Raw genomic sequence first — 23,720 nt, 5'->3', positions numbered from 1 at the left:
AAGATGCATACGTGTATCTTTACCACAAACTAGCTCTCCCCGGTCTCCACTCCACTCCACTCTGTTTACCCTTTAGCTTTATGCATATTTCTGGAGAACATTAAACCTTGCGCATTATTTTGTGACTTGGGCTTATATATGTATAGATTCTGACACTTTTCTTATGGGTCAACACATCTTAAATTAGCTGCTATTAGGGTTGCCATATTTCGAAAAGGAAACCACTGAAATTGTGGAGCTTTTTTTTTTTTTAAGACAAACTCCAAAGTTGTCTAAAAGTATTTTTAGTATTATTTTTTTTACTGTGACAAAACACCCATAACTGATGTTTACAGGCAGCCGGCACAAAGTCGCCAATTTATGCATGCACATTTCTCCAATACTAGCAAATAGGATTCAACCTAGCCTGCAGTTGTCTCTATTCCTGCTTACTGACAGGTGCCTGAGGGGAATGGAATTTAAAAAGAAATGCCTAAAGGTTTGTTCACATTGAATACCCCCCTCCCACTGCAACAAATTGTTGCCCACTTTTCAGGAAAAACTGGGTTAGCCGTTTACAGCTCTCCATGATTCCAGTTCTACAGCCTTTGATGTCAGGATCCTAAGAGAAAGTGCCATAAAATGGATCTGAGTGTGGAATATGTCTTACAGGTTTTTCTGTAGGTTTTTAAAGCAAATATTTTACATGCATGGCTACTAAGCTTGCAGTTTCTTTAAATTCACACACACACACACACACACACACACACACACACAAGGACCTTGCTTGCTTTGGGAAACTGTAGCCAGGATTATAGATTTCTATGTTTAATTAAACCAGTTATAGCTGGCATTGGAACTTTTCAATTCCAGAACAGAAAGGTAAGAAAATACTTTTGCTGGAAATTAATTAAGTTGTCAAAGCAAGAATTCCCACACTGGAATCCTTCCTAGGCCACCCTTGTTTCACAGCTAACATCTAAATCAAGTAGTATATTTTTCAAAACAAAGCTCTTTACTTAAAAGTTAATACTTCTGGTATCACACACTTACATGCAGAACCTAAAATGTTCACTTTGGGAAGCATTCCAGAGTTGTCCAAACAACTTTGGATTAGTCACTTACTCTACTGGCAATTTAAGTTTGAGAGGACTGCAGGCTGCTTGCCAATTTATTTCCCCACCCCCATCTGCAAACCAAAAACAGGAATTTCTCTGGTGGGAATGTTGTGAACATGCTAAAATATCTGAAAATTCACAAGCACTCCTGTTACGATGATGGGAGGTGCCTGTCTGTCTATATAATAAAAAAGTAAGAACATCACCATGCAGCATTGGAAGATCTGTAGTGCCTTATCAACAAACCTGAATTTGCATGAAATCTGAGCAAGGTAGGGAAGCAAAAGCGACAGCGGGTTACACAATAGCAAGGACCAGAGGAGTAGGAGTGAGAAAAAAGAAACACTGAGAGGGGAAAATTGGGGGGGGGGTGTTAAAACAATGGCAGAAGTTTCAGTGAAGCGGGAAAACAGTGGCTTTGAACGATGGCAGAGGTTGGGGTAAAGTACGATGGAATATTTGAAGGGTCCACATCCTTCGTCTTCACAGAACGGGACAGGGGTGAAAACAGGGCTGATCTGCTTGTGAGGGGAGGGGAAAACAGAGTGAAGCTGAAAATGGGGGTGCAAAGGGTTTTTCAGAAAAGCAGGGCATCATTGGGCAAAAGGTGAAAAGGATGCCTACTATTTGCAAGGTACAGGAGGAAGAAGATGCAGTATCCATGGAGAGGGTTTGTGTGCAAGGGTGGGGTTGCACAACAGGAGGGGGATAAAGAGTGATGGACATGGGAGTGAAGGAGAAAACAGAAGAGGTGGTAGCTTAAAAAATGAGATTGGGAAGGTGAAAATTGAGTTTAGTAGTTGCATGGGGAAGAAAGGGACATATTGGAAATTAATAGGGGGATAATGGGAGAAGTCTTCTTCTTCTTTGGCAATCCCTTATAGCCGAGTAAGATTGTCTTCTGTGAACACGGTCTTAACAGTGAGGCCGTAAGTGACTGCGGAGGCCAATTCTGGATCCACATGTGGGGACATAGGTTTCCAGGTGGGAGTTGATCACAGTGATGGTTTGCCAAGCGTGCCTTCCTCTTAGCTTGTTTCTCCCTTTCATCCTGAGTTTGAGCATCTTCAAAGCCCATGGCACCTTTGGTAAAGGCTGTTCTCCAACTGTGGGCATACAGGCCCTAAAATGTATATATTTACAGAAGGTATATGGCAAGGAACCCTGAAAGGAATGGCCTGCATTCCCTACTGGGTCACTGACTATCCGGGAGAGTTTGTTCTCAATGCAACATCATTCCCCAAGTACAGTGTTTTATTTTTCTAAGAATTCAATGTGCTCCCTGCCCTTGGTGTCCCTAAAAGTCAAGGATGCTTCTATCTGCATAGCCTTGCCCTGCGTTCTGTTATTTGATCACACTAAAGCATGAGGAACTATTGTGCACACGGAGGGATGATTTTTAATAAGTGCTTTAAAAGAACCGCAGCTCAGGAGATACTAAGAAAGCTGTGATACTATGCATATTTACCTGGTAATAATTGGTCCCATTGAATGTTGCCGGACTTGCTTCCGAGTAAAGATACACAGGACTGTGCTGCAAATGAACATCTCCGCAACTGGCATATCATCTTCTAATTTATCTAATAATTATTATGATTATGATTTATGATTTATACCCCGCCCACCTGGCTCGGTTTCCCCAGCCACTCTGGGCGGCTCGCAACAGAATATTAAAAACACGATAAAACATCAAACATTAAAAACTTCCCTAAACAAGGTTGCCTTCCCACTTCCAAACAAAAAGCAAGAACTGAGCAGACAATTTTAAAAGTATCTCTGCAGTTATAAAACCCGAAGTGGTGATTAATTACAGGCAATGACTAACAGAACCACAATGCCCCACATGTTTTATTCCAGCATTAATTTCTGCTCAGAGTTATTTCCACTTCCTATTGTTTCCTTGCAAGATAAAGGACCGGGGGGGGGGGGGGGGAGACCTCAGGGAATCCAAGGAAGCTTTTGAAGACAACATGAGTGCAGCTGCTACCTAAATGGGATTATGTCCCCCATCATTCCTTCTCTTAACTGAACTAATCCTTTTCTGAATGAACCACATGGATCAGTGGTGTCCAAACTTTCTTCAAAGAGGGCCAGATATGATGAAGTGAAGGGCCGTGGGGGCCGACCAAAGGGCCAACCAAAGTTGTTGAGCTTTCTTTTAGGATAGAAGTTGTTGAGCTTCTTTTAGGGTTGGAGTTGTTGAGCATAGCTGCCAAGTTATCCCTTTTTTAAAGGGATTTTCCATTATGCTGAATAGGCTTCCTCGCGAGAAAAGGGAAAACTTGGCAGCTATGTTGTTGAGTTTCTTTTAGGATTTTACCCCAGGAAATAAACTGCCACAGGGGCCAGATTAAACTGACCTGTGGGCTGGATTAGGCCCCCAAAATGGACTTTGGACATGCCTGGCATGGATGATGGCAGACCTCTTCTAATTGTTTCTGGGAATTCTATAGTTCCTGGGAAATTGTGCCAATTTTTTTTGGACCAAATTAAGCTTCCTCAACTTGACCAGGCAGATCAGCTGCATTATATGTTCACACTGCTATGTTCTGGGACTTCTGAAGCATGGCAAAATAGTAGAACACACTCCGCAAAGACTTATTCAGGACTGACTCGGGTTTCGATAAGACTTTAGGCAAGAAACATGGAGGCCTGCCAACTATCCTGTTTCTCCTCATGCAATCTCACCGGAGTAATGCATAAAACCAAAAGTGTGCTACCTTATATCTCATGCAAGGGAATTGTCAGATATCTCATTATGACTTTGCTGAACATCATTGTCTTGATATGTGGCATGTGTTTGCAGATTTGAGAAATGCATCCTTGGAGAACCTCTATGGGTAGCATTCATTGCCCAGTTGGCAATTTGGACTTGTGTGTGGCACAGCAGAAGAAGTACAAGGTAGGAGAAAATATTGTGTCTCACTCTGGAGACAAATTACCGGTATTTAGCGAGGTTTACATGAGCCTTTGCAATAAGAATCGCACCCACATTGAATGAAATAGCATGAAACAATCAAGGTTTTTAAAGGTTGGTGTGGGGGACTCCCTGGTCCTGGATGGGGTAACTGTGCCCCTGAAGGACCAGGTGAGCAGCCTTGCAGTCATTTTGGACTCACTGCTGTCCATGGAGGCACAGGTCAATTCTGCATCCAGGGCAGCTATCTACCAACTCCATCTGGGATGGAGGCTGAGACCCTACCTGATCTTGCCTCCTTCCAGTCTACATCTGCTGGAATGGATAGTTTTGCCTTGTCTGCAGAAAGTGCAATTGGATCAGCCACTCCTCAAAAGAGAGATGCACTTTGATGACCTGCGCTCAAAAGATGTGGGCCCAGTGAAGTGACTCAGGGGTGGGGCCTTTGTTCAGAGTGAAGTCTGCCTCCCATTAAATCCAAAAGAAAAGTATTATACAGCAACCAGAAATTTGGATGATACCTCCTTAAGCTAAAGGAGGGAAGAGGAATGCTCACCACAATTGCCTTTTGGCAGTCTTGCGAAGGCAGACACCGAACACACAGAAAAATCAAACTGTTTCCTTTTTGAGCAAAATAATGCTATAGCTGAAAAGATTGAGAAATCTTAGTCATCCGCCACAACTGGAACTTTAAATAGAAGCTCTCTCTAGAGATGTGGAAATAAGTCATCACACCCTCTTGTTTCACACTTTAATGAAAAAAACTTATCTTACAGGGACAGTGTTTCCAGTTAACTACCGGTAATTGTGCAGTTTTTAAGCTTTCAATTGTAATAGATTTGATTTGCCATTTAGCCACAGAAGTTTGTAATGCATCAGAAGTGCATGCAACAATTCTAGAATCAAGACTTCTCTGCAGATCTAGATCTGCAATCCATTTCGTTCTACAAGCGACTCTCAATTTATGTTCTGGAAATAGCGCATGTCAAAATTGTGTATTGTGAAAACGCATTGGGTGCAATAGCAGGTGGAACTGCCGAAGTCTCCCCCCCCACCCCCTTTCTGTTCTCTTTTTATTTATTGTCTTAAAAAATTGCTAAGTGTGTAAAGCTGAATGAGCACAAGTTAAATGTACATTGTGCTTCCACTGTACAGCATAAACCGCAAACGATTTCAACACTCATCCCAGGTATGGTACCTGCCTCCAAGGAACCCACGTAAGTCAAATGCATGGCTTTCAGCCGCCAATCCAAAGCATGCACAATTGGGCCTGAAAAGTCTAAGAACTGAGAAGCCTGCTTGTCTTTGAATTCACACATGGTGGATAAAGGGTTCTTGCGATTTCAGCCAAGCTGCATAAGGGATACAACCTTCTCTGTGCCCAAGGACTCTACTCAATTGTAGATTCTAGCACCTGCAAAGTTTTAGAAGCCAGTATCGGGGTTCTAAAAGGTTCCAAAACAAAAGAAAACCAACCCATAGTGTGTCAAAACATTGTCCAGCTTTAGTTCCTTTTCCCTGACCCACCCATGCCCTCTTGCACTGATGGCTAAAAGTTCTCAGATCTTCAAAAAAACTCAACATCTATTTGTGCAATTTGAAGAAAAGCAGTTAACTTTGAATTAAGAGTGGGGAAATGGAGCTGGCAACAAAATGCATCTGTGTATCCTATCCTGTCCTGTCCAGGCTTCCTGCCATCCATTCCATCCTCTGAGATTCTGTTTTCCACCCACCCTTCCATACCTTCCCCTATTTCCCCTGTAACTGGTACTCAATATTCTGTGGCTACTGTGCGTGGACTGGTTTTGGGGTGGAGGCAGCCCCACATGTTGCACTTTGGTAAGTCTTGAGCATGCTCTTTGCCTCATTCTGGCTGCAATTCTGCCAACACTCACTACCTGCATTCACTATTATTGGTGCTGCAGAGTGGATTGAATTATAGTACAGGGGGTGATCAATTTCTGTGGCCACTATTCTCCAGGGAGTAAAACCACATTTTACTCAGAGCACGAGTGGTCATGCTGCAGAACAAACAGATGCCACCTTGCAGTAAGAGCTTCACAGGTTTGGAGCAGGTAAAAAAGGACCCCTGGATAGTTAAGTCCAGTCAAAGATAACTATGGGGTGTGGTGCTCACCTCACTTTTCAGGTCGAGGGAACTGCCGTTTGTCCGCAGACAGCTTTCCGGGTCATGAGGCCAGCTCATGACTAAATGGCTTCTGGCACAACGGGACACCATGACGGAAACCAGAGTGCACAGAAACGCTGTTTACCTTCCTGCCACAGCAGTACCTATTTATCTACTCACACTGGTATGCTTTCGAACTGCTTGGTTGGCAGAAGCTGGGGCAGAGCAATGGGAGCTCACCCCGTCACGGGGATTAAAACTGCCAACCTTCTGATTGGCAAGCCCAAGAGGCTCAGTGGTTTAGACCACAGCACCACCCCATCATGCTCCAGAGGGATCATGCTCTAGAACAAAAATAAAACAAGGGCTGGATTTGAGTGCCATCCATTCGCAAAGTGCCATTGACACACCTGAGAATTTATTTGTGGAGAGCAGGAACAAACCTATATTGAAAGCAAAATCTCTGTGCTACGTGTCACTGTGTCTCTGCAGGTATTGCATAAGGAAATTGAAACGCCCTGCTCAATTAACTCCTTCTGCAAGTTTGCAGTGGTTCAGCTGTTGTTTGCACAGGTTTACTACCATGCCAAGGATTAGCCAGAAGCTGTTACTAGTTCCCCTAAATTGTCTCGCAGTTTTATCTTTTAAAAACGGACAATGCAGAATCAGCCATCAGTTGCTGATGTTTTTGAGACACTGACCTCCCTCCCTGCCTAACCCTGTAAGCCTAAAATACTTCACCGGGTAACACTGAAATCAGACAGGAGTTTGCTCCATATTTTCTTTCTCCCCTTAGCCACAGAGAGAGCAATTCCATGTCCCCAACCTTTGCTTTCTGAAAAATTCTTTGGTGTATTACTGCATAGCAGAGTGGTGTGACAAGGATAAAGAGATTAGACATGTTTTCATTTAACTCCTTCAGCTCAGAATTGGCAAAGAACAATCGGTTTGCTTACGGTTATAAGAAAGCCTTCATTAAAAGTCCAGTTCAGACAAGAAAGGAAGCACAGCCATAAAATGGGTCTGCTGAATTTTTCGTTCGTAAGCACAGACAGAAGCAGTCATACATGAGCAGAGTCTGGCATATAAGATGCAGAGCATAAATTCTACATTATCTGCTGTGGCTAAAGACGTTCACAAAAATTGCTAACATCGCTGACGATGCTCGGAATAATGCGGACACTTCTTTCTAAACATGGTTGCAGCTCGTTTGCCAGCTGCACGGTTCTTGGATCATGATAGTTCGGCTAGGGTGGTTCCATCTATCCTTGAGAATAGATGGCTGCAATGGACTCCATGTGGGACTGCCCTTGAACAGAATTCTGCAGAACGGGTGTTGTCAGACATTAGCCACTGACAACACAAAGCACCTTTGTATGCTACTGGTCTGTCTTCATAGTCCTACTGTTAACATAGAGAGTTAACATTTACTTGAAAGATCACCTTATTCCTTACACCCCTGCCCAGTCTTTGTGATCCACCACTGTGGCATGTCTGACGGAGCCTGGCACTGTTAAGACTATCTTCAACAAGAAATTGTGCATTTAGTGTGGTGGCCCCGAATCTCTTGATTCTAGTGAAACCAAATTGGCATTATCTGCAATGAGTGTCAGGCACCAACTTAAGAATTGGTTATTTCAGCAAGCATTCTTATGGAAATAAGTTATTGCTTTATAACCTCATTAGATGAGCCTTTTTCCCTTGCATTTCTCTTTCTTTGATTTATTCTGCCTGGTTATTTTTGAGATTCTGTGCATCAACGATATATATTTTGACCGAGTTTGCAGCATAGAAATTGCCATTAACATAAGTCCATGTGCAGATACTTGCAGATTTATGGATATATGTTTATTATTTATTTCGTGTTTTCTTTTGTAGTTTGTTTTCTAAGTGTCATGTGTGTATGTGCTGTAATAATGAGTCAATAAAAAGCCTTTACCAAAAAAGAAAAAGAAATGGTCATTAACAATCTTCTCACACCCAGTTCAGCATGGCATGGAAACTTTGGACAGTCAGGTTGCAATTTTAATGATGCTGAAGTCTGCTTGTTTATTATCCATGGAGCTTGCTTCAAAATAAGCAAGTTGCACTGCTGTTGTATTTCAGCACTCATTCTTACTGTGTTTATTTTTCTCAAGTTGCACTGTTCCTTGGTGGAGAACACGTTGTTGCCATTTTCCATCTCCTCGAATTCCCACTGTAATTTTTTAGTATACTTCCCTCCATCTTTCGGGAGTGCAGGAAGCTGCCTTATACCAAATCACATCCCTGACTGACTTAGGTGAATATCCCACAATCCCTAGCAGCGGCTCATTAGGGTTTCAAAGAGATATAGATGAGAGTATTGAACCGGATGTGTTTTGCCCCTAAGCCTTGGCCCTTCTTTTGGTGCCAAGGCAGCATTTCCTCCCAATGCACAAACGAGCTTTTTTTTTGGGGGGGGGAGGGATTTCCTCGCGATCAAAGGAGGAAAGAAAATAGCGAATTCCCCTCTTCATGCCAGCTGCTCTGAGGCCAATAGTTATCAGCACCCCCAGCTTTCACAACCTGCATATTTTTATTTTTTAAAAAAAATTGCAGTTCCTACATTGCTTCCAGCATTTTTGTTTCTCATGTTTTTCCTTCCCTTCCACATTCCTGTAACTCTCGAATTCAGTTTATCCTTCTCGGTATGTCCAGGAGTATGGGCACGAAGCATTCTGCTTTTCTAAGCCCCTATATACACACACACATACACTTTAAGACATGTTGTTTCCTTGCTTCTCAAACACTTGATTTGCATAAGTCAGGATTTTTAGAGCTGACTCCCTTTGCTTGCAAGCCGACCTGCCAACCTACTGACCTACCTTGATCCATCCGTAAGCATTGAGGGATGCAGCTTGCATGCGAAACTGCAGTGAATGCTCACATTCACCGCAGCTTCACATCCCAGTTTGCATCCCTGTGTGCTCTTTTTGCATGCAGGGACTGTTCTCAGCTGCCATTTCACATCCCTCAAAATGCTTATGAACGGATCAAGGTCGCATGCGCACCACCTTTAAAGCGCTGGTCTTCAACTTGTTATAAGAACTTTAAGGTCTCAAATATGGAATATTCCTAAATGCACACAGATCTAAATATATGAACCATGTGTCTGAAATAGTATGGGAGAGCAATCCTGAAGCCATTTTGACTCTCCCAATGACCTCAGATATTCCTCTGCAGTAAGGGAGGCAAATGGGGAAAGTCTTCCTATTGTCTTTTTGCTTGCAAATCCTGTCTTAAGGGTGTATTTGTGTATGAATAGGGTGAGCCTATCACCTGGTTTCAGGAACTAACCTATTAACCATCACAAAAGAATGGCCAGGCTGCCCAGGTAAAGCAATCAGTGACCATTATCAGACATGCTGGCAAACAGGATTTCTGCTGTAAACTGCCTCCTCTGCTATAGGCCAACTCCTTCTGTGATGTATGTATGATGTTTTGGGGGTTGGCCTTGGGCTACAGGGCAGGCAATTTCAAAAGTCTATATAAGGGCTTGCACACCATTGTTCAGGGTTCTCTCCTCCCTGCTGCATGTGGTGAGTGGGGACTCTGATGCAACAGTTCCTTCAATAAAGATCAGGCTTACTGTACTAGTCGCTTTGCTTCTCAATATACTCTGGTTGGCCTCTATTAATTTCTCCTACTGATATGGAACCTACTTAAGGACTCTGTACGGGCTCCAGAATACCCCATAAGGGAAAGGGAGCAGTTTCTCTCATAACAAACTGGTGGGTCAGGAGAAGCTACTAGTGGGTTGCGGCATGATCCAAGCTGGGTGACAGCAGGAACTCTGCCACTGTGCAAATGCAGGGTTGTTGTTGTTTAGTTGTGTAGTTATGTCCGACTCTTCATGACCCCATGGACCAGAGCACGCCAGGCACTCCTGTCTTCCACTGCCTCCCGCAGCTTGGTCAAACTCATGTTTGTAGCTTCGAGAATTCTGTCCAACCATCTCCTCCTCTGTCGTCCCCTTCTCCTAGTGCCCTCAATCTTTCCCAACATCAGGATCTTTTCCAGGGAGTCTTCTCTTCTCATGAGGTGGCCAAATGCAGGGTTTAAGGTTAAGAAACAGATCTCAATTGTATATTTCGGTTAAAAGTGGGTCCTGTGTCTTAGAAGGTTGAAGATGCTTGCTTTAAAACACATTTGTATCACTTTTGCAGTCAAGGTTTACCCCAAAGAATCCTAGGATCCTGCTCAGCACAAACTACAGTTCCCTTGATTCTTTGAGGAGAAGGAATGCACACGGAATAGGCTTTCAATGTTATGTTGTGGATTTTACTCATGTTTTGGAGGAGGCAAACTTTTACTTTCTTTCTTTTTGAACACCAAAAATTTCAGTATACAGGAAGGTTTCTCCTGCCTTCTTCCTCCACCCATTCTCGTGTCCAAATACAACGTGGCCCTTTCAAAATCTATATTATTCTGCACCTTGACATAAGCCACCATGAGCTCTAATACTAGTGTAAATAGCAGCGAGTGTACTCACTGTTAAGACCCAGACAAATACCCATATGTTCCTCTGCAGGGTAAGAGCAAACTCCAAAGTCACACAGTTAATGAGGCAAAACAAAGTTTCCTAAGGCTCCAAAGTCCAAACTTGCAATTTTGCTGCTGCAGGAGGCAGAGAATATGATATGCTTCCTGTTCGGTGAATATTTTTTAAGATTCTTATTATATGGATAATTATTATTTTTAACCTGGTGGGGGGGGTTGTTATGCTGAATTTAATTCCAATCCCCCTTCCCTGTTTGTTAGTCTTATTCGTACCAAGAAAGCATGCAAATCTTACAGAGTTAAGGGCAGCTTTGAGTACTATCTATTCTGACACAATCATTCCCCTGCCAAGGCAGTCACTAAATCAAGTGTTTGGCTTATTATTTTTAAAATTGCTTCTGTTCCTGTTCAGAGCAAAGGCCCACCGTCTCGTTCCCAGCCATAGCTGCCAAGTTTTCCCTTTTCTCGCGAGGAAGCCTATTCAGCATAAGGGAAAATCCCTTTAAAAAAGGGATAACTTGGCAGCTATGTTCCCAGCACCCCAAGCAATAGCATAAACAAGAGGTCCCCTTCAGGAAAAAGCATACTTCAGTTCAAAGTAGTCCTTGACTAGCTATGGGGGTTTCTGTTTTGTACTGCAAAAGCCTTATGGAGAATAAGGTCTTACCTTAGGTTTGTTGGCAATTATGTTGGAATATTTTTAGTTGCTTAAATTGTGAATGAGTCCAAAGGCAAAACTATGCCACCACATTCCATCAGGGATAGCTCAGTCAGTAGAGCATGAGACTCTTCATCTCAGGGTTGTGAGTTCGATACCTGCATTCGGGGAAAGTTTCCTGCATCGCAGGGGTTTGGACTAGATGACCCCTGCGCTCCCTTCCAATTCAACGATTCTATTCGATTCTGTTTATTCTTCCTCTCTTATGTTGCCATCGGAGCAGTGAGGTCAAAGCAGGACAAAGTGGGCACTTCTGGCCTGTCTCAGTTTTCGGATGGGGTTCAGTCACAAATTCATGGTTATAGTTGGTTGGAAGTCTTGTGCAAGCAGTACCTATTTATCTACTTGCACTTTGACGTGCTTTTGAACTGCTAGGTGGGCAGGAGCTGGGACCGAGCAACGGGCGCTCACCCCGTCGCAGGGATTCAAACTGCCAATCTTCTGATTGGCAAGCCCTAGGCTCTGTGGTTTAGACCACAGCGCCACCCGCTGTTTAAATCTGAACTAAATAGCCAACCATCTCCTTGAAAGTCAATCAAGACGAATGCACAATAAAGAGTATCTTCAGGCCAGTGGGCAGTCCAGGTACATTATTGGTACATTATTGGTACAGCTCAGCAGCTGCAGACCTGATGGTTCTCTTGGATGGGAACCAGTATATAAGTGGGAAACAATTTTTGCTTCTGTTTCTGAAAGCAAAAAGTGGTGACATGGGCATTAACTGTTCAGCTCTTTGAACTGGTTTGGCTTTGCTTCCGTCAAATTGTTCAGCCTTCAGAGAGAAGTTCAGAAATGGTTGCATTTCAAAACATTTTTGGAAACAAATTATCCACTCTCCTATGGAAGTTGGAGCTAGATACAAATTAAGTAATACAGTGGAACCTCGGTTTATGAACACCTCGGTTTACGAATTTTACGAATTTTCGGTTTACGAACGCCGCGGACCCATCTGGAACGGATTAATCCACTTTCCATTACTTTCAATGGGAAAGTTCGCTTCAGTTTAAGTACTCTGTGGACCATCTGGAACAGATTAATCCACTTTCCATTACTTTCAATGGGAAAGTTCGCTTCAGTTTATGAACGCTTCAGTTTATGAACAGACTTCCAGAACCAATTGTGTTCATAAACCGAGGTACCACTGTACTGTGTGCAGGAAAACTTCAGATTCTCTGCAATGGCAGAAAGCAAAGCCCTTCCAAGCTTTAGCCATTTTTTAATTTATAAAAAAAATATTTACATACTGCAGTACCATTAAAATATAGCAGTTTACAACAACAGAAGCGCATAAAACCAAACAATAACATTGTAAAAAGTCGGAAATAAGTTAAGAGCAAAAGGAAATTAAAAATAAAAAATAAAAATGTGGTTTCGTGGAGAGACTATTCAAATGCGTACAGGCATGACTCAAATGGCTCATCGGCTGCATTGACTAAGCAGGAGGAAAACGGAACCTATTCTCCATTTTGAAAGCATTTAAACCTCCTATTATTTGCCAAAGAATAATGGTGGGAGTTTACATGGGAAAATACCTTAGAAATGTATGCAATATGCTTCAACTGTCTTTTAAAGCAGACTGAAAATCAGGGAAGCAGACAAGCCTTGGCATCTGACCAGCTGTCACTCCAACCATTGCAACCATAATTATTCGGGGGGGGAAAGCTTTTTAAAAATATATTGTTACCCGTATTGAACCATTTAATTTCTCAGCCCTTTGCAATCACAGCAGAGTAGACCATGAAAGCAGTTTGTGGCAGAAAGGTCACCAGGTAACCAACTGCAAGTTTTGTGAGTGAGAAGCTACAGTGGCAAGTGGCCCCCAAGTTACAATAGCAAACGTACTAAAATATTGCAGCTAAGTAGAAGAAGCACCAACACCTACAGAAGAAGGAGTAGGATCAACAATATATTTCAATATATCCCAGGAATCAGAAGTGGCTTCTTACATGGATGAGGGGGAGGCGCTCCGCTAGCTTGCAGGTGAATCAGTGCAGCTGACTGGGAGCAGGGAGGTCGGCATGGTGAAAAAGCGCCGGCAGGAGCACCAGATTGGCTCTGCAATGTGTTTGCACCATGCCAACTTCCCCGCCATCTTCCCCTCCTGGGAAGCTATGCCAAAACTACTTGCAAGGGAGCTAGCACAACAGTGGCTCTGCCCCCACCCGGCAAGAAGCCCCTTCCGCAAGAAATGGGCATCTGCCATTAAGCTCTAAATGCATATTCCGCAGCTCATGTAAAAGTAACCTCAAGGTTAGATTACTGCAATGCGTTATATGTAGGGCTGCCTCTGAAGATAGTTCGGAAACTTCAGCTGCTGCAGAATTCAGTGTCCAGGTTGCTCACCGGAGCAAGACGGTTTGAGCATATTACACGGATCCCGGTCCAACTGCACGGGCTACCAACTAGTTTCCTGGCCCAATTCAAAGTGCTGTTTTTGACCTATAAAGCCTTAAATGGCTTAAGACCACAATACCTCAAGGACTGCCTCTTTCCATATGAACCTACATGGACCCTGAGATCATCTTCTGAGGCTCTCCTTCATGTACCCTCTCCACGAGAGGTCTGGAGGGTGGCAACACAATAAACTTCTCCCCAGGGAAGTTTGCCTGGCACCTTCATTATACACCTTTAGGCACAAAACATTCCGTTTTAACCAGACCTTTGGTTGATCCGATCAACATCCTATGCCCTTTTAAAATGTTTTTTTTGGGGGGGGGCTATTGGGTTGTTGTTTTTGTTTTTATTATGTATTTTGTGGTTTTATACCTTGATTTTATTCTGTAAACCGCCCTGAGACCCCTGGGTATTGGCCAGTATATTAAGTAAGTAAGTAAGCAAGTAAGTATTGGCCTTGCAACCAGTTCAGAGTTTTTTGAGAAGGGGATATTTTATTGTACAGCAGTAAGCATCCCTTTATGGGACAATCCCAAACATGTCTGCTAAGAAGTAAACCCTATGGGACCAATTGGTCTTAATTCCAGGTAAGTGCTGATAGGGTTATTTTCATGCTCCATACTCACTCGGAGCAAAGGTTTCTACCATGCAAGGCTCTAGAAGCTGTTCTAAGTGAGTCCTAATCTGAACTCAGACCTTACTTACTCTACCAGAGAACAGACCTGTGACCTGTGAGAGGGTAGAAGGAGATTGTTTGAAAGTGGGAGGAATCACAGAATCATACAGTCAGAAGGGGTCACAAGGACCTTAAAGGTCCAAACCCTTGCAATGGAGGATAGTCTCAGATATGTCCATCTGAAAAGAAATGGGTGGGGTGGCAGTGGTGGCTGATGCCGATTTGCGCTGGTGGGACAGAAGCCAGGGAGCCCAACAGTATGTGGAGCCAAGAGCTGATGATAGGAAGGAGCCAGCTAATTCTAGTTTTGTCCCCATCTTCTTCCCTGATGAGTACTACTTCAATCAACGGTGTCTCTGAAAATTTTTACACATCACTTGGGAAGACAGGTGAACTAATATCAGTGTACCGGAAGAAGCAAAGATATCCAGTGTCAAAGCAATGATTCCTCAACATGAACTTCATTGGACTGGTCATGTTGTGCAGATCATCATGATCATCTTCCAAAGCAACTACTCTATTCCGAACTTAAAAATGGAAAGTGTAATGCTGGTGGTCAACAAAAGAGGTTTAAAGACTCTCTCAAGGCAAATCTTTAAAAAGTAGCATAAACACAGACAACTGGGAAACACCGGCCTGCGAGTGCTCCAATTGGAGAACAGCCTTTATCAAAGGTGTCATGGGCTTTAAAGATGCTCGAACTCAGGACAAAAGGGAGAGACGTGCTAAGAAGAAGGCACCTTTGGCAAACCCTCACCGTGATCAACTCCCGCCTGGAAACCTATGTCCCCACTGTGGAAGGATGTGTGGATCCAGAATTGACCTTCACAGTCACTTACGGACTCACTGTTAAAACTGTGTTCTTGGAAGATAATCTTACTAAGCTATGAGTGATCACCAAAGACGAAGTCTACAGGGCAACACTAAGGAGGGAGTAGCTAGCAGGTTGTGCCAGTTCTGGATTGGCTGTAAGTAAAAAGACAATTGGCTGTAAGTAAAAAGTCCCATGAACTGCAAGAAGATCAAACCTATCCATTCTGAAGGAAATGAGCCCTGAGTGCTCACTAGAAGGACAGATCCTGAAGCTGAGGCTCCAATACTTTGGCCACCTCATGAGAAGATAAGACGCCCTGGAAAAGACCCTGATGTTGGGAAAGATGGAGGGCAATAGGAGAAGGGGACGACAGAGGACAAGATGGTTGGACATTGTTCTCGAAGCTACCAACATGAGTCTGACCAAACTGCGGGAGGCAGTGGAAGACAGGAGTGCCTGGCGTGCTCTGGTCCATGGGGTCATGAAGAGTCGGACACGACTAAACAACTAAACAACAAAAAGACAAGCTAGTAGGAGGGTTGACTGAACTTGGAGGGCAGTGGCTCCTACCCAGCTTGGAGCAGTAAAGGAGTCAGAAAGCCCTGTTCTGAAAGAAGGCATGGCATCTCGATGTGCTTTGGGATTCACTTTGCATTTTCCCACCCTCCAGGTTTGTTCTTTGCATTATGCGCCCTGGGCAGTTCATTTAGAGGCCACGAAAGAGAAAACCAAGTGCGTTCTTTCACCCTGCTTGCACAATCCTTCTTCTCTGATGGGAATGGAAGTTTCCCTCCTAGTTTTCACTTCCTCCATGGTGCTGTTGTCGTCGTTTTAAATTAGATTGCAAATTATATTTTGCAGTCAGTGTGTCAGATTACCGTACTTTTTACAAAGGTGCCCAGTGTCTCGCTCACGCAGATTGCACAAAACCTGGTGAAATGGAACAAGACCTGGTTTATACAGACTCTGCTATCCCCAACTGCTTTGCAGGATCCTCTATTGGCTCAAAGTAATACAAGCAAATGGGTGGCGCTGTGGTCTAAACCACTGAGCCTCTTGGGCTTGCTGATCAGAAGGTTGGTGGTTCGAATCCCTGCAATAGGGTGAGCTCCCGTTGCTTTGTCCCAGCTCCTGCCAACTTAGCAGTTCAAAAGCATGCCAGTGCAAGTAGATAAATAGGTACTGCTGCAGTGGGAAGGTAAATGGCGCTTCCGTGAGCTCTGGCTTCCATCATGCTGTTCCGTTGCACCAGAAGTCCTGCTGACCACATGACCCAGGAAGCTGTCTGAGACAAACGCCGGCTCCCTCAGCCTGAAAGCGGGATGAGCGCTGCAATCCCATAGTCGTCTTTGACTGGACTTAATTGTCCAAGTCCTTTACCTTTTACCTTTTACAAGCAAGCTTAAAGCAGCATTGCTTGTGCATGTTGAAGAGCACTAACATTCCATTTTAGCTCCATGCACCTCTACGGTTTCTAAAGGAATGTTAGTTCTTTACATCATAACTTAGAACTTGGAGCTGATTTGGCAAGGTGAGCTTCTGCTGGAATGCTGCCGGGTTTGGTAAATAGGATCTAGACCCGCCTACCTCCGGCTTGCAATTACAACAGAAAGGGGAGAGATTTAAGGGGCTTGTTATCTGATGGTTGTAGTGTAGCTCGAGAACAGGGCAGCCGGGAGGAATTTATCGGTTTTCTCCTGCCTCCAGCAGAGGCAGGACAATTCCAGCAGAACATGCTACCCAGCCAGCCAGATCAAAGGTAAAATGAAAGATGTACAACCTTTTCTGACCACAGGAGTGAAGTAAGGGATGATGGGTAGGAGAAGGAGACACACAGATTATTTGGCTCTTTGGAAGTCTGGATGAACAAGAGTTCTGTTTAATAGACCAGCCATAGATCGTTGCAAGTCCATTACTAATTAGGTTTACAAATAAAGCTGTTTAAAATACAAAACGAGACTGATAAAATGCTTGCAGAATAATAGCTAATCATTACAGGTGGGGTGATTTCAGTCTTGTAGGATCTAGTTATTTTCTAGTATTCCATGATCCACCAATGTATTTTGATTTTACCAAAACAAAACTCAAAATAAAATCCACAGGATCTCTAAATTGTTTTAAGGCGTAATTCACATGTATTAAGTGATCCTGGATCTCCCCTCTTACAGAAGAAAATAAGAAAGGCCTTGCTTAGCAAATTGTTAGTAAAAGTGCCAGCAATCTTTGATCATTGACTGAGAATCAGCCAATGATTTATCTTTCAACCAACCCTGACCAACCCAATCTATCAGATTAAACAGCTTCCACTTTACTGATAGTTTTATTACTTCTCAGTTTTATTTTTATGAAGGATGTGTGATATGATTATATATTATATGGTATGATGATGATGGTGACCGACTCTGGGGTTGCGCCGCTCACCTCGCATTATTGGCCGAGGGAGCCGGCGTACAGCTTCCAGGTCATGTGGCCAGCATGACAAAGCCGCTTCTGGCAAACCAGAGCAGCGCACAGAAACGCCAAAGCCAATAAAATACCAAAATACCCAAAATACCCAAAGCCAATAAAATAATCTCATATGAATATACCTTAACAGCGACAACGTGGCTTCCTACAATTGCTCAGATCATGGCAGAACAAACTCTTAGGTGAATCTGCTGTTGAAATCATTGCCTGGAAAGAGGGGGTCACAGGTATTGTCTTTACAACTTGCCAGAGTATGGAAAAACCATATGCAAGAATACAACATTGCAAGAAGCCCAGATGCATAAAACAAGTGTATCTTCCATCAGATTTTTATCTATTAGATATTGGGGGAGAGAGGTCACAGTCACACCATTAAAAATTGGTTTTTAAGCAAAAATAGTTTTCAGAGGAGAAGCAGTAGCTGTTTTTGCAGCAGCGCTTTGTGAAACACAATTTAGAAAACCCTAAAGGACACACTGTCCTCTTTGCACAGGACACAGGAATCGAGGCATCTCGTTCTGCATGCCATTTTTCAAACACATGACGTGGCTTTTGGGGCAAGTGGGCTGCTTTCCAAGGACCTGGCCTCACACCAGAAGGTCAGAGACGCCCGCAGAACTTCTTGTAAAGAAGTTCACCAGGCATATGCCCCAACATATGCTCCACAAAATGGGTTCAATCTGAAGCCTCTTTGGTTCACAAGACAGACAGTCCCAAAGTCATATTGAGAGGGTGAAACAATTGCACGCAGAAGCTTTCACAAACGGACACTTAACCAGAATCCAATCGGCCCTAGTCAACCCTGTCAAAATCGAGATGAATGCATTACTTTTGTAATGTTTTCGTCACAAGTAAAAACTGCAGTGGGTTGAAATCAATGGGTTGAAATCACACAATAACGGTAGATTAGGCTGCTACCACCTCTGTGTTAACTTGTATAGAAAATACAAGTGTGTGGGGGGGGGGGAATTACAAACACACAGGAACATTTCCTTCTCTGTTTATATTTAGACAGCGTTTTCATTTTGCCCACAAAGCTCTCCCAGGAAAAGGGGGGGTGGGAGTATAAGAAACAGCATGTTTTTGCTCTTATCTTGTTTTCCTCTCCCACAGTGTAAGCTGCACAGTATTCAGTTTTTAAGTTTCTGCTTAAACGGCGCATGATCTTTTCACCCTTGCAAACCTGGCACCTGTATCCCCACACTTGCATACGGAGGGAAAAGAAGGTTGCAAAAACTCGGGAAATCACAGGACTCATAACAGCAGAACGACTTGCTACATACTTGTTGCAACAGACCAAATAGTTTTCTTTCCCCCCTGAAATCAAGTAAGCTCAATGTCTTTTCTTTAAAAGAAAAAACAAAAAGGGCACATGCCATGCAACTGTCCAAGATAACTTGAAAGGGGGAAAGGCAGGAAAGCTCACCGAGAACTCTGCTATGAGATCCAAAACATTCCTAGAGCCAACATTTCTGTACAGAAACACTACTTAGATGACCTCAATTAACAGATGGGGTAGAATTAAGGGCATGTTTTGAGATGTTAGGATTTTAATTCAGGAAACTGGAAATAAACGATACAATTAATCTATATAAGGATAGCCCAGACCCTGGTCATACTGGAGACCTTGGGATTTTATAGGACCATCATATAAATATTTACTTGGTAATAAGCTTGCATAATAAGTACAATCTAATGCTGTGCAGGATTGCAGCCAAAGTCACTTCTAACCAAATGGATCGGTCAGAGCAAGCCTGGTAGTAAAAAATATTTTAAAAATCCACCCCCCCCCTTTTAAATCACAGTGCAGTACTAATAACCACATTTACTCACATGCAGTCCTGATGAATTCAATGGGGCATAGTCGCAGCCAAGCTGGGGTTAGGATCTCAGATAATAATAAGCTTCAAGGCTATTTTGTTCTATGAAACAAGCTGTTAAGTATTTTGTTAACCCTGAGAAAGGATATTCATTATCTTGTTAACACACCAAGCATTACTTTATTTTCACTGTTGATTTAATATCGGGGTTTAGTACTGATCTAAAGGGATTTGTTTATTTGTTTGTTTGTGCTGCCATACAGATTTCAAAGGTGCAATTGATGGGGGGGGGGGGGATTTGCAGCGCTTTGTCCTGAATCTCAGGCAAGCCAATCAGAGTTTTCCTAAAAAAGAGAGTTTTCCTAAAAAATATATTTAAAAATCTCAACAGTTTGGGGTGGGTGTGTTTTTCTTCTTATAATACAATGCTATAGATACATTGTCATTCAGCTCTAATTTAGGGTTGCCACTCGTCCAGACTTTGGGCGTTTTTGTTAAAACAATCTCAGCAACTTTGGTGTTTATCTAACAGAAGCGCGACAATTTTGGTGGTTTCCAAAAAAATAAAAACCTCAACCATTTTGGGGGTGTCCTGGTTTTTACCTTTTGAACCCTTTATTCATGATGAGGGCACAATGATGGGTTTATTCACTTAGGAATTCTTAAAGCTTGAGTTGAGCAGGTCAGCCGATTCTGATCTTAAAAAAAAAGAAAGAACACCACCTTCTCTCTCTCTCTCTCTCTCTCTCTCTCACACACACACACACACCCCAAGAAAGAAAAAAGAAAAAGAAGCTTACCATCCCAATAACATAGCTTAAGAAGAATACTAATGGAACATGCAGAGCTTGCAAGTATGGCATCGAAAATAAGAAATCAAGCTGACAAGCAGACGAGGAGGGAATACCTTGCAGAAATTTGATCTTGGATACAAATTCCAGGTAGGCGATACCTTGTGACCAGCAGCTGATAATATTAAACTTAAGGGAACATGGGAAATAAAGGGAAGGAATTAAGGTACGGTACTATACTGTATGTAGCTAAGCAAGATGCCCAAAGAGCTGTCAGGGAAGGCTGTCCTGGAAGTCTCAAAGAACTGCTGCAGAAGAATGGAAAAGAATGCAAAAGTGGAAACTTAAAAATAAAAGAATGGAAAGCGTAGTTTGAGGAGCAGACAGGAGCCCCAAAGTGCACACAACAGCACCAAGAAGTGTGCCTACCTGGACGGAAAGTCAGCTTAGTAGCATTTGCAGGAATCTGGAAAATCTGGACCGCAAGCTAATGCATCTTTTTGCATTTGCTGGTGTGTTGGCCTGTTCAGACGAGAAGTGTTGAGATACCAGTCGCCTCCTCCTTTGGCAATTTTCTGGAGACTGGAAAGGCGAAAAAGTTGCAATGAGCCAACCCAAAAAGAAAAGAAAAAATACCCTCCCTTCTCAGGGGCCTGAAAGACGCATTCCAGAAAGGCGAAAAGGAGCGCTAATCGGTTAGACCAAATTCCTGACTGGGCATAAAGCCTTAAAGTTAAGCTATTCCGCTTCCAGAACTTAAGTCTTCTGCCTCTTTTGCTGAAGCTGTGGGAAATGTCGGTCTCAGGCCTTCCCCGCCCCGACAGTTCCCTTTCTTAACAGTAGTGAGGTTGTCTCTTGTCTACTCCCAGCCTTCAAACTCACCAAACCAGATCCCCCCCCCCCCCGACTAACAACAACTTCCCATAAATCTGAACTGAAATTTTATCCTGTTTGGCTAGCTGCCTGAAGGCCAGTTTATCGTCCTTGCTGTTTCAGCAAGGTAGATAACCGTGCACTAGGGCTGCCGGGTGTCCCTATTTTCCAGGACACACCTCCAAAAACGGTGTCCCGGACGATTTCCTCGAAATAGGGCAAGCATCTTGGGAAAGCAGCAATTGTGACAAAAAGGCCAAAAGAAGATGAAAAGCTGCATAACTCGAAAACCTTTGTACTAAAGAAAGCTCCACAACTTTGGGGGGTGTCTAAAAAAAAACTCTGGGTGTTTCCCTTAATAATAAATAAATAAATAAATAAATAAATAAATAAATAGATGAAATAAAACATGGACCATAGAAGAACACACCAGAATACTAAGGGCACATTCTGAGGATCTTTTCCACATGACCTTGCTTCCATGAGAGGTTTCCCCAACCTGGTGCACTCCAGATATTTTGGACCACAGTTCCCATCATCCATGACCAATTCGGGCAATTGGGGAAAAATCTTGGTCTATGTATGCCTTAGCTGCTTAAAATACAGTGGTCATTGCTCCCCTCGCTTTGTTTCTCATTGCATTTTTTATTTCCTGTACGCACCAGAGAGGGGGCGAGGATGTCTTTACTAGGACTGCCATACGTCCGGATTTCCCAGACATCATTGGGACTTCAAAGGTGGAATTGACATGGGGGGGGATTTCCAAAAGGCGTTGCTCCTTTAAAAAGCTCAACAACTTTGGGGGTCTTCCTAAAAGAAGCTCGACAACTTTCAGGGCATCCTGCTTTTCGAAATATGGCTACCTTGACTGCAACAATTTCATGCCACTTTTCATGTTCTGGAAAATGCAGGTTTGACCTCAGATTGTAGCAAAGGCATATAGGTTATTCAACGTAAGGGTAAAACTACACAAGACAGTAAAGAGTTGCTAGCACATAACATCCACCAATTCTTGTTTGTTTGTTTGTTTGTGTGTTTGTTTGTTTGTTTGTTTTGCAAAGGAATGATTATCTCAGTATTCCTACCACCCAGTGCTTTTTTTCTATTTTAAAAAAAGTTTAGGGGTGCTCACATTTTGATTCAAGAAAACCACCATTTTATACTGTAGTTCAAATCAGGGGAAATAAATACAGTAAATGGACAAAAGTACAAAGATCCACCAAATGTTTAGGGTATGCAAAACCCTGCATACCCCCAGGAAAAAAATCACTGCTACCACCCCTTTGTTCTAGATGGAGATTCTACTCCTCTAGCAGGCAGTGAAAGGGTTAGCAAATGATGTGTACCGGTAGAATCTCAATCCGGAAGATCTTTTGTTACTGTATAGCCATCTGAAATCCCACCCACCTACCCCAAAGAATATTGGGAACTGTATTTGATCCCTGGCCAGAGCTATAATTCCCAGCACCCCTGAACTATGATTCCCTGTGTGTGTGTGTGTGTGTGTGTGTGTGTGTGTATTGGTGGGTGCGATGAATGTGCTTTAAATGTCTGCACTCAGGATGTATGAAGCAGGTAGAGTAGTTACGTAAATAGTCTAGTCCTTGTGGTAAAATGTCCGAAAAAATCCAGACGTAACAGCAATTTTATTTTATTTTCTTGCGATTTTGCCGAAGCAAGCTCAACAACTTTTCTGTCTAGATTTTCACTGTTTGAAATATGGCCACCGATAGTTCAATGGGAACTGCTGCCAGCCTGGGAGCCAACTATAGGGGAGTCTTCAGCTCCCCTATAAAAATTTTAACAGGGGTTGAATATTTTAGTTTATTCGAGTTGGCATCCCCAATTTCCAGGATTGTTAACAAGCTCACTTTATGCACAGGTGGCACTGTGGTCTAAACCACTGAGCCTCTTGGGCTTGCTGATCAGAAGGGTGACGGTTCGAATTCCCATGACAGGGTGAGCTCCCGTTGCTCTTTCCCAGCTCCTGCCAACCTAGCAGTTCGAAAGCACGCCAGTGCAAGTAGATAAATAGGTACCGCTGTGGCGGGAACGTAGACATTTCCGTGAGCTCTGGTTTCCATCACGGTGTTCTGTTGCACCAGAAGCAGTTTAGTCATGCTGGCCACATGACCCGGAAAGCTGTTTGTGGACAAACGCCGGCCCCCTCGGTCTGAAAGCAATATGAGCGCTGCAACCCCATAGTCGCCTTTGACTGGACTTACAGTAACTGTCCAAGTCCTTTACCGTGTTTTTTTTTTTTACCTTTTACAAGCAAGCTTAAAGCAGCATTGCTTGTGCATGTTGAAGAGCACCAACATTCCATTTTAGCTCCCTGCACCTCTACGGTTTCTAAAGGAATGTTAGCGCCGCAACACCTGGACTTAACTGTCCAGGGGTCCTTTACCTTTTTACCTATGCAATCTGGAATATCCACCCTTAGAATGTCAGTAATTCCATCGCATTGGGGGGGGATTCTGTTGTACTCACCTGGTGTTATAACAC

General features: G+C 43.2%; 2 protein-coding genes across 5 annotated transcripts in view; one reads left to right on the top strand and one right to left on the bottom strand.

The window, feature by feature from the left end:
• Nucleotides 1–21,193, bottom strand: part of RBM47 (RNA binding motif protein 47) — a 78,917-nt gene extending 57,724 nt beyond the window's left edge. Inside the window, exon 1 of one of the 4 annotated variants that reach the window (XM_035111932.2) lies at nt 20,772–21,193. The gene's annotated coding sequence lies outside the window, so the exon portion shown is untranslated. The other 3 variants (XM_035111939.2, XM_060278898.1, XM_035111938.2) reach the window with 3 other exon arrangements.
• SGCB (sarcoglycan beta) overlaps nt 20,416–23,720 on the top strand; it is a 28,212-nt gene continuing 24,907 nt past the window's right edge. Inside the window, exon 1 of the mRNA XM_060278901.1 lies at nt 20,416–20,492. The gene's annotated coding sequence lies outside the window, so the exon portion shown is untranslated. The remainder of the gene's footprint in view (nt 20,493–23,720) is intronic.

The sequence above is a fragment of the Zootoca vivipara genome, chromosome 9 (genome assembly GCF_963506605.1).
Source record: "Zootoca vivipara chromosome 9, rZooViv1.1, whole genome shotgun sequence".
NCBI classification, from domain to species: domain Eukaryota; kingdom Metazoa; phylum Chordata; class Lepidosauria; order Squamata; family Lacertidae; genus Zootoca; species Zootoca vivipara.
The sequence above is the reverse complement of the archived record's forward strand: the minus strand, read 5'-3'. Positions and strand labels throughout refer to the sequence as shown.